The sequence below is a fragment of the Solanum lycopersicum genome, chromosome 7 (genome assembly GCF_036512215.1).
Source record: "Solanum lycopersicum chromosome 7, SLM_r2.1".
NCBI classification, from domain to species: Eukaryota; Viridiplantae; Streptophyta; class Magnoliopsida; order Solanales; family Solanaceae; genus Solanum; species Solanum lycopersicum.
The window spans coordinates 49,566,449-49,578,555 of NC_090806.1; positions in this window are offsets into that span (position 1 = coordinate 49,566,449).

Here is a 12,107-nt window from a genome sequence, read left to right on the forward strand (position 1 = left end):
GCAACCACGTTTTAGGCTTATATTAGAACAAATAAGTTAATGTGTGTCTCTAAGAATTCTGTTATAGTCTAGAGAAGTAATTGTGCCTTATCCCAAACTACGTAATTTAACGACGCTTCGCGCAAGCATAAATAATCTTTCTAAGCTTTTGAACAACCTTTACAATAATCCACTAACATAAGAACAAAAAAGAAGTCAATTTTAGTAGGTTTGTAGAACATTTCAACATAAATAAATGATTTGACATTATCATATATCTCAAAAATTATAAATATATTTTTAGTGATTAAAAATAGCTTAATATCTAATTATTTTGATCTTTACATATTTAATCATAATAAATGTTTGATTATAAATTCTCTTGTTAAAATTGAGTGATGTTCTAATGTAGCAATTAAACATCAGTTTTTCTATTTTTTGTACATGAAAAATATAGAATCTTATAATATTATGATGAGATAACTCCTTGTGAAAAATAATTATGTGAAATTTTTTATAATAAATATTTTTTATAAATAAGTTAAGACCGTTAAAAAATGTACACCATAACAACATAAATAACTTTTTAAGGGACAATCTACTTGACTGAGGTCAAACATTCACCACTTTTCGTTATTGTTACTTTGTTACTCTAACAAAATTTATAGAAGCAGGAAAATTTATTTGAAACAAAAACGAAATAATAATGTTGACCCTTTTTGAAAAATTTACTACTTGTTGAGAAATGTGTATGTATATTGTTGCATTATGAAAGTATAAGTAGGTAAAAATATTAGACTCTAGACTCATGTTAAAGAAATATTCTCAAACATTAAAAAATTAAAAATTAATTTAACTTATATAACGCAAACACTCAGGAATGACTTGGGACATGAAGAACATCAAATGACTTGTCCCAGTACTTCTAGTCCAGTTTAGAGGCTTATTTCAGACATAGTAGATTCAGCTTAGTATTGAGTTAATATTTCCGTTGTATTAAACTCATTGTTTTCAAATATCTCAGTTATAGAATATGGGTATTCCCCATCTTTTAAGATTTAATTATGATTTAGCTTCCGGATCAGTTTATTATCTTTAGTATGCTCATGATCATACCAGCAGGATTAGCTTGGGATCACTTGTGGTTCTAAGTTCCGTATCCGCTTCTCGAGGGTAGTTCGGGGCGTGACACTATCCATCTCAGAAACAAAATTAAGAAAATGATTACACAACATTATAAAAGGTGTGAATAATTCATCAAAGTTATGCATCTCTTTAGCCTTTCATTTACTTGTATCAATCCATAAATGAAACAATGAAAATTCAAACTCTTATTTCTTTACCTCAACGATATATTAGATCGCCAGTTTTTCCCTCAACTCATCGATCTTTAATTCAAATGCAATCGCTGAGTTGATGGGCATGTTCATGTTGTATCAATACAATTTATCGACAAGTATGATTTAATAAATTGAGATTTTTTAAGAAAGAATGAAAAGAACAATTTAGAATACATCAACTAATGTATTTTGAAATACAAACTGAAGTGGTCAGTAACTTCTTTGACCACCTTTTACTATGGTTCCACGATAAAGATGAGATGAAGAGTATGCCAAGCAGAAGAATCAACATCTTCTTGTGATTTTCTTCTACTATATATCGGATATTCAAGTTTTTCTCATCTTATCGATCTATTGCAATGTTGTATTTGAGATTCACAAAAGAAATTAGTTTTCAACAATTATTTATTATGTATCTTATCAAATTTTTGATAAATTTGAATGAACATGAGACGATGAATAGAGAAAAATAAATGAATTTTGAATTTTTTGATCTGGAAGTATTTGTTGAATTATTTGAAGCTAGGAGGATTTGGAGGAGGGTTGAGAGAATAAAATTTGATTTTTTTGAATTAATTGAAATTGTTACGATTTGAGAAAGATTGACAACAAATTGATTAGCTTGATTTGGGGAAATCAAATTCAAAATTGATTCCCTTTCCTTCAAAAGTGTAACTGATTTTGTTTTAATGTATCTAAATTATTTTCTATGTATCCGAATAGCACTGATTTTAAAGGGATTTTTGTAAATTGAAAAAATTAGGGATATAATGTTATTTAGGTTTTTACACTATGTGATTTAGGTAAGTTATACAAAAAATTATATGCCTCAAATTATAGGTACCATTGATTATGAAAACATAACTCCAAAAGAAATTTGGTATGAGATATGTTATTTAAAGTATAACAACACTTGTTTTTATCAAGCCAAGAAAGTACCCCTATAAAAATTGATTCAGGGTCAGGAACCAAATAATTTTCATCTAGAAGTTTAAATGTGTGATATATTATTCAATTAGTCCACCACTACACTGCATAAAGATGAATTTCCAAATAAAGTTGCGTGAATATTAGATTCTCTAACATTAGGAAGAGATGAGAAGCAGCTGGAAAATAAGTTTATTCATAATGATATATCATTGATATGATCCTCGTTGAAGATATAACTTAAGTCAACTGTCAGACATATTCACTGACCATAAGTTATAGTCCAATTATAAATATTCAACTGAAAGGTACTTGACGGACATAATTCATGACACGCTGGAAGCGTGATAGATAAATCAACTCAAAAGATGAAACTTCTTGACAAAAAAGTTGAGAAAATAATTAAGATGGTCATAATAATGAGGCAGGTTCTCTGGAAAAAGGACCATGACATAACACTTCATAAAACCTTGGCAAAGGTTCAGGTACCTAAAAACAATGAAATATAAAGAGATCTTGGCAAGTTATGTCATTATAGAACTGATATCAAATAAACCATCGACAATATTTTTAATATAATTTAGCGCTCAAAATTATAATGGTGACTTGGATCTTGATATTAAATCGGTCGGAAGTTGACAAATAAATGGTTGGCCAAAGAAAATACAATTCTAGTAAATTATATTTCAGTTGGAAAAGTGATATTTTGGACTTATTGTTCATATACAAAAATATAATGTTAGTAGGGTACAAATGAATTATTGTGTAATAAACAAAATCGTAAAATATAAAGTACGATTTGTGTATTAAAAAATAAATTTTTTTTTCAAAAGTCCTGACATTATTGTATGGAGATGTATGCTCCTAAGGTGGATGTAATGCGGTTTCTATTAATCTAACAATATATGAGAAACATGAATACGCATGATCAATGAATAACATATTCTAGCTAAAAAAAAGTAAATATTATATGAAAATTCATGAAGGATTTAAAAGGTTGTAAATTGATTTCATTGAATAGTACCTCAATGGTTGTAAGATCGCATAACATAAAGATCAATTTCGATCTCATTAAAATGGTTATAAACTATCATATCATCATGCAATTGGTACACTTATGTGTCATGCTATTATTATTTATGATAAATAATTTAATTAATATGCATACAAAATATAACATCACTCTTATCAGTGAAAATATTAGAGTGAATCAAATATCAATATAAATTATTAGATCAAGTGTGTCAAGATTTATTGACCATAAAATTGCAAGAGATTGTGAAGTGTAATGACCCGATATGTCATTTTTGAAAATTTTTATTAAATTACTAAATTACCCCTCTCAATAGGTGCCCGAGTTATTTTTGATTAGTTGGTGAACTTAATTTGAAAATTTTAAATTATTTATTTAACTAAGATTATTTAATTAATAGTATTCTTTTAAAACAATTAATTAAGTTATTAATATAGGCCAAATCTGAAATTTAATTAAGATTATATATTATTGGGTTCATATATGTTAAAATAAGTTATTAGAACACTTTTGTACATAACTAATGTTATTAAAAATAAATCAGAGGAAGGTAATAACCAAACCTACGACGTGAATATGAGAGCAAAATGGAACGAAGGGTGCAGATAAGAAAATTCTCACCGACCTTCAATTTCTTTTGTACAAGCATATGTTGACTACTCTGTATAAGAATAATGTTTTGTTTAAAAATAGCAAGTGAAAAATTAAAGTTAGTTGTTGTATGTTGGTTAAAGATTTTCGTGAATTTCTTGAAATTAAAGGCTAATAGGGTGTGCTAATGTGAATGCATAATGGTGGTCCAATGATTGGTCATTATGAGCCAAACATTGGTTGGAATATAAGGGTGAGAAGTTGGAAGGGCTTTAATGTATAATTTGATATATCTCCACTAATGTTTATGTTACTTAGGGAATTAAGATTATGAATAATTGTGGCTAATGATTGAGGCAATCACTGGGATAATGTATAAATGAATTGGTTTTGGTGGCAATAGTTTGTCGATGCAATAATTGGTATAGTTTATTGCCGATTTGAGTTGTTTTTGGATGTATCATATTATATTAATACCATTAGATTTATGGTTAAGGATAATGAAAACTTAACTCTACACTTAAAGTTCAGAAATATGAGGGTTATCATGATAATTCACATCAAAATTTATGAATTTGATTTTAGGTTTGTGTAAGTTTTTGTGCCTAGGCTAGAATAGTAGTAATATGGTTGTTATTAGTTTTGAAAGCTTATTGTGATTACTTATTTGAATAGATTCATTCTTTTAGAAGCTCAACGAAATGGGAAGGCTCAAGTTCTGAAGTGATCATTCAATTATTTGAGGCAAGTGGATTTCTAAACCCTTATTAAGTTTAGGAAATCCTGTATTTTCTTGTGGTATATGTTTTGGAGTATGTGAAGTTTTGATGGGTTGACTTGTCCATATTGAATAATTTTAATGATGAAAAAGGGGTAACAAAAGACAACGTGATTAATTATTTGAGTGTGATGTGTTGAGAATGGTTTGAAAGTTTTGTTGAATCATTGTTGGTGTTGTATCATAATTGTGTTGTTGTGAATTATGCAATTCTATAAAAATGGTCATCTCCTCATTATTTGTGTAAATACGTCATTTGCATTATTTTAAGACATGGTTATGACAAGTTTTTTGTGAATTGAGAAAGAATGAGAAATTAAAGAGGATTTTTTTAGGGAAGTATCGCGCACCGCGATGGATACTATATTTCGAGGGACATATCGCGCTTCAAAATGGTTACTATTATCGAGGATCGTATTACACGTGGGGTTTGATGCATGGACAGATATGTCGCCCATAGATCCCAAACTAAGACAGTTGGTGTGTATCACTATACTTGACATTGCATTTCAATGCATTGCACATCTTTATCATTGGTGAACATGATCTTGATGTTGTTGACCTTGTGAAATCTCTTTGTGGAACTTGTGATTGATGAATACTGAGCTTGTTATTGAGGTATATAATTTATTAAAGTATTGTTGTTGAGGATATGTAATTTGTTTAAGTGTTGTTGTTGAAGGTATATAAATGTTTGTGTGTCATGTAAACTGTAAATTGTTAGGTTGGGCTAGTTGTATGTAGGTTGTAGTATGAAGGTTTAGTTGGGGTGGTAGGATTACCCCGATTCTTTTCCCTTAACTTGTGTTTAAAGATTTGCTTGTTGAATACCGTGTGCTTTGGTAATCACTCCTTGCTTCTACAAAAAATTTTGGTAGGTTACTAGCCCGGACCTTTATGATATACTCTCTTCTTTTCCGAGGCTTCTTGGAGATTTATGAGGTAGTTGTTTGTCATCTTAGCAGACCTTCTTACTCTTGTTTATGATCTTGTTCTACTCTAGAAACAATGTCATATGAGACTTATATTTTCTTTTGATTAAGTTGTAATACTTTAGGGGCTTGTACACGTGACAACCAAATTTTGGGGGTATTTTGAGTTTACTATAGAATTTCCACATTTTATTGTAATAGTTGAGCTTTAGGCTTACTTGTGTTGGTGGGATAAGGTGAGTGTCATCACGTCCGTTATTGGATCGCGATAAAATGGTATCACAGTCTCAGGTTCATAGGTCTCACGTGTGTACAAAATGAGTCAAAATAGAGTTTCGAGAATCGATATCGATATGTTTGTACTTATCTTCGAGAGGCCATAATGACTTGTAGGAAAAATCTTCTCTTCTCAGATCTCTATCATGCATACTTGATCCAGATTTGATTCTTATCGCTTATTCCATGCTCTCACTTATTTGATGACTTGTGCGTAGTTCCTCATGTGAGTAGTTGGTGTTGTGTATGGCTTGGAGATTAGACCTGGTACTCAGGTGAAAGTTATAGGTTTATGAAAAAGATGTGTGGTCAAATTTAGAATGTTCAATAATGAATTGCATGAGGTTATGGTTTGATGGTTTACTTTGAGGATAAATAAACTATTAGGTTTAGGAATGAATTAAGGGACTTCATGAGCGTCTTATACTCTTTCTTTAGGCTAGTCATCTAGTAGTGGGATCAATAATTTTCTGGTATAAGCTATTTGGAGTGGTTGGACAATTGAAAGTAAAATTATTTTTAAAAAGAGGTTAGATAATAAATGTAATAACTTTAGAAGCTACATTTAGTAAAAGTTTCATAACACATACGTGCTACTTAGTGAATGATTAGGTCAGAATCTCTATTGTAGTTTCATAGATTGAGTGCATATACCCAAAGAGGGTTATGATATGACTATTACAATGATACAAATTCTTACTTGGTTAGAGTTATGGATTGTGTTACTCTTGCTATTGAACTGATCTACAAAGGAATGCATATCACTTTAGATGAGAGACTAAATGAATTTGGTAGTATATTATAGTTACTTAATTGACAAAAATGTGTGGGCTATTTGGGTACAATATTTTCGGCAGATATAATGTGTTCTAGAGGTGGATCTAACGAACTTTCAGTGTTAGTGGTATATAAAATCGGGTACATCAATTGTGAAGTGCAAATACTAATTACTTAAGGAGTTATCTATTGTATCACATGCTTATGTAACAACATTTGGTGTTGAATTCATATTTGAGAAACTAACTTGTTAGTATAGATGGATGAGTTAATCATATATTAGAAAGAATCTTTTAGTGGCGGATCTTTGGTATGATATTGATATGTTTTAGTTGTGAAATGTTGCTTGAGGATTTTAAATGAGTGCTTCTTTCACTGTAAGATCCTTGAAAGTAGATCGAAATTAGGATGACAAGCTTATAGGTAAATAAGGTTTCAATGAGTATACTTGTGTGAATGTAATTAAGAATTTTAGTAAGAAAATGCATGTAAAACTGGGTTAGTTTTTTTATTTTAGTTGGTATAACCGAATTTAAGATGTCATGTCAATGACAAGGTTGACTTCAATGGCTACTAAGTATACAGATAATAAGAGTTCATGATGGATTACACAAAGATGCAATATAATAAAGGTTGTCGGTTAATGAATTTTGTATTGTAATGGCAACTTGCAAGTATTTAAGGTTGTGTTGACACCAATTGTGAGTAGCTTGATTACAAGGGAAGTTCTATCAGGTGATGAAACACCTCTCGAATATAATTTAAAGGAGCTAGAGTCATAATGAAAAAATAATAAATTAGTGGATACATCATAGCCTTAAGAAGAAGGTGAAAATAAGAATATTTTCCCTGATTTCAAAGGCTAAGGAGGTATCTTTAGATGGATTGAGAATTGGGTTAAGAGATACTTGATTTCACCTAGTTTTTTCTGGTTATGGTAATATAGTGTCACATGATCATCAGATTGGTTAAAAACTATTGTATAAAACTTGAGAAATGAGTGTACGGATATTCAACTCTAGTATGATAATTAGTTCTTTTGTGGTTTTGAGTTTGATAGTGAGTAATGTTTAATTTTTAGGGAAACATATGATAAGATCGATAGATTGACAATCAATGATTAGTTAAGATACATGAATCTATAAAAATCTTCAAGGTATGACATGATGTTTATATATAAAGGGATTGAGTTACACAGTTGGATTCAAAATTCAAATTTTTCATTGTGAGTTTAGGTTTGCGGTAGTGTGTTTTGTCAAGGTATGAATTGGCAGGTAAGAAATGATCAATCGCATTGAGTATGAAGCATTTGGAAGGACTTAAAAATAATTTGAGTAGTAAATTTGGTTACTTTTGATTGCTATACCTAAGGGGGGTTTCACGTAATATTTTGATTTAGAGGATAAGAAAAAAAATATCCTAGGTTATTGGTCAAAGGATAAGATCGGTAAGCCAGTCATCAAAAGAAAAAAGAGTCTAGTGTATTGAAGAATGTAAGGTATTTGAAATTTGCATCATGGAAATAACTTAAGAAAAGTGAACAAATAATATCTTTTGTATAAACCATTGTTTTGTAGATGAAAGATTTATTGATTTTTTCCTATGAATTTAGATATGAATGAGAGAAGTGAACTTGTTTGGCCATGACTTGCTTAGAATGTATCAGTGACTTTATGAAGATTAGATTTTTGTTTGGGTGACAAACAATGATGAATGGAAGATTCTGCAATGTTTTGGGGGCTCAATTTTTTAAATTTTGATAGGTGACTTATGAATGCACAACAATATTAATGATGTTTTTGAGGGGATTGAAAATGCTTTATTGATGAGACTACATAGACTATTATGATGCATTACATAAGCATTTGATGGTGAGTAGAGGTTATGAGCTTATAGTATATATAGGATTATTGGAGTGACTAAGAATTTCTACGAGTTTTAAAATGAGTTATTGAAGACTTGAAATAGTAGTTGAAATATTGTAGTAAAAGTTTTTGTGAAGTTGACTTTGGGTGTGATTCAATGTTGTACCTCAACTGGAAAGTACTATTAATTTGGAACTAGTGTTATCAGACTTGTGTGATACTCGTATTTATCATAAAATGCTATTTGAAGGGAGAAAGCGCCATAGTTTGAAAATCTTTGAGATGATAATCTATTTGTTAAAAAGACTTTGATACTAGTAACGGTTTGAGAGTAAGGTAAATGATCAGTGTGGTAATGATGATTGGTTAGTATTAGGATTGTGACTTTAAAGGAGTTATATTGTGAAGATCATGTGGGTCCGACAAGTATGTGTGAAATAATAATTGTGACTAGATTGGTGATTGTGAGTGGCTAGAAAATCAAATAGATAAAGTCAAATGAATGAAAATATTTGATATGGGCCCCATGAAAGAAGTATCTTGTGTTATTCGACCTTGCTTATATATATTTTTATGTGACCAACTATTTCATTCTTAATATGATTTAGAGTATTATTCACTTTGTACGTTCGTGTGTGTTTTTACTTCTATGGGTGAGTTTCTAGTGATAGATCGGGTGTATCGATCATGTGATTGTCCTCTTGTTAAGATGACATCCTCGGTTAGACTTGTCCATTTCAATTATGGAAGGTTTGGTGTTATTTGGGATAGTTGAAGTATACTACTGATTTTACACACACAACATTGTATATGAGAACTTATATAAGAGCTACTATATATGAAGAGTTACAATTGTCTAAAAGGGTTGTTAGAGATTCTGCATTTTGGAGTGTATCATTTTCTGGATGTTTATTTAATCATTTCCTTCTTTGAGTTAGATAAGTTTGATCTTTCCTTGATGAGTATCCGATGTCTAAGATCATATTTTACAACTTAAGTTCGTGAAAAGATTGTGTTGTGAAAAGGAAATCTTGATAAGATCTGTAATGGTTGGGGCAATATGAGTATGTGGAGGTTGGTTCAGGTTCACTTTTGGTTGTAGTGGGTATCGATTTAGAATGTTATCTTGGTTATGTGAGACAAGACTTGTCATGATGTTGTGTTATGGTCTAATGAGTTTCACTTTATGTTGAGTTCATGAGTTAGTTTGTGGCTTGATAATCACTCCTGATTTGTAGATACTTCAAATTTTTAATCGAAAGTTCTGTTCTTAGTAGTTGATCTTGACGGAATGGTCTTAAAGAGGAGATCACTTAGAGGGACGAACACTGACTGATCAGTCATACCTTAGACTATTGTTAACATCGATTTTTTTCCTTATGTTCGAGGACAAACATGACCTTTAATGGTGGATAATGTAATGACCTGACAAGTCATTTTTTAAATTTTTATAAAATTACTAATTACCCCTCTCAATAGGTTCCCCTAGTTATTTTTGATTAGTTGGTGAAGTTGATTTGAAAATTTTAAACTATTTATTTAACTACGATTATTTAATTGATGGGTATTCCTTTAAAATAATTAATTAAATTATTAATAGTGGGCCAAATCTAAAATTTAATTAAGATTCTATAATATTGGGCTCATATATGTTAAAATAAGTTATTAGATTTTATCACTTTTTTACATAATTAATCTAGAAAAAATAAAAGTAAAGCAGAGGAAAATATAACCTAACCTACGGCGTGAACACGAGAGCAAAAATGGAATGAAAGGTGCAGGTAAGAAAATTCTCATCGACCTTCAATTTTTTTACAAGCATACGTTGACTACTCTGTATAAGAATAATGCTTTGTTATAAAAATAATAAGTGGAAAACTAAAGTTAGTTGTTACAGGTTGGTTAAATATTTTCACGAATTTCTTTTGGAAATAAAGGCTAATAGAGTGTGATAATGTCAATGCATGATGGTGGGCCAATGATTTATCATTATGAGTCAATCATTGACTAGAATAGAAGGGTGAGAAGTTGGAAGGATTTTAATATATAATTTGATATACCTGCACTAATGTTTTTGTTACTTAGGGAATTAGGATTTTTGAATGATTGCTATGGTGTAGTTATGGCTAATGATTGAGGCAATCATTAGGATAATGTATAAATGAATTTGTTTTGATGGATTTAGTCCATCGGCGCAATATTTGGTATAATTTGTTACTATTTGAGTTTTTTTGGATGTATCATATTATATTAATACCATTAAATTAATGGTATTAGAGAATGGAAACTTAACTCTAGAGTTGAAGTTTGAAAATCTGAGGGTTGACATGATAATTGACATCAAAATTTATGAATTTGATTTTAAGTTTGTGTAAGTTTTTTGGATCTAGGCTAAACCTATAGTAATATGGTTATTATTAGTTTTGAAATTTCTTGTGATTACTTATTTGAATAGATTCATTATTTTGGAAGCTCAACGAAATGGGAAGGCTCAAGTCTCTAAGTGATCATTAATTATTTGAGGCAAGTGAATTTCTAAATCTTTATTATGCGTAGGAATTCCTGAATTTCCTTGTGGTATATGTTTTGGAGTAATGGGAATTGGTGATGTTTGACCTGTCCAGGTTGAATAATTATAATGATAAAAAAGGGTAATAAAAGGCAATGTGATAAATTGCTTGTGTATGATGTGAGAATGGTTTGAAAGGTTTGTTGAATCATTGTTGATGTTGTATTATGATTGGTTATTGCAATTCTATGAAAATGGTCATCTCCTCATTATTTGTGTAAACATGTTATTTGCATTATTCTGAGACATGATTGTTACAAGTGTTATGTGAATTGAGAAAGAATGAGAAATTAAAGAGCATGTATCATTTTGAGGGACGTATCGCGCATCGCGGTGGATATTATATTTCGAGGGATGTATCGCGGCACGATGATTACTATTATCGAGGGTCGTATCGCACACCATGATGGATACATGGACAGATTTGTCCCTCATGTGTCCCAGACTGAGAGACAACGGGTGTATATCACTAGGTCAGACATGCATCACTATACTTGACATTGTATTTCATTACATTGTACATTTTTATCGTATGTGAACTTGATCTTGCGTGTTGTGGACCTTCTGAATGTCTCTTTGTGGAACTTTTGATTGATGAATACTGAGTTTGTTGTTGAGGATATATAATTTGTTAAAGTGTTGTTGTTGAGAATATGTAATTTATTTAAGTGTTGTTGTTGAAGATATAAAAATGTTAAAGTGTTGTGTTGAGTTGTGTGTTATGAAACTATAAATTGTCAGGTTGGGCTGGTTGTAGTTGTGAAGGTTCGGTTGGTGCGGTAGGAGTATTCGGATTTTGTTCCCTTAACTTGTGTTAAGAGGTTTACTTGTTGAGTACCGTGTGGTTTGGTACTCATCCCTTACTTCTACAATTTCTTTTTGTAGGTTACTAGTCCGGACCTTTATGATATACTTTCTTTTTTTCCGAAGCTTCTTGGAGAATTGTGAGGTAGCTATTTGTCATCTCAGCAGATCTTCTTACTCCTATGATCTTGTTTAATTTTAGAAACAATGTCATATGAGATTTATATTTTCTTTTG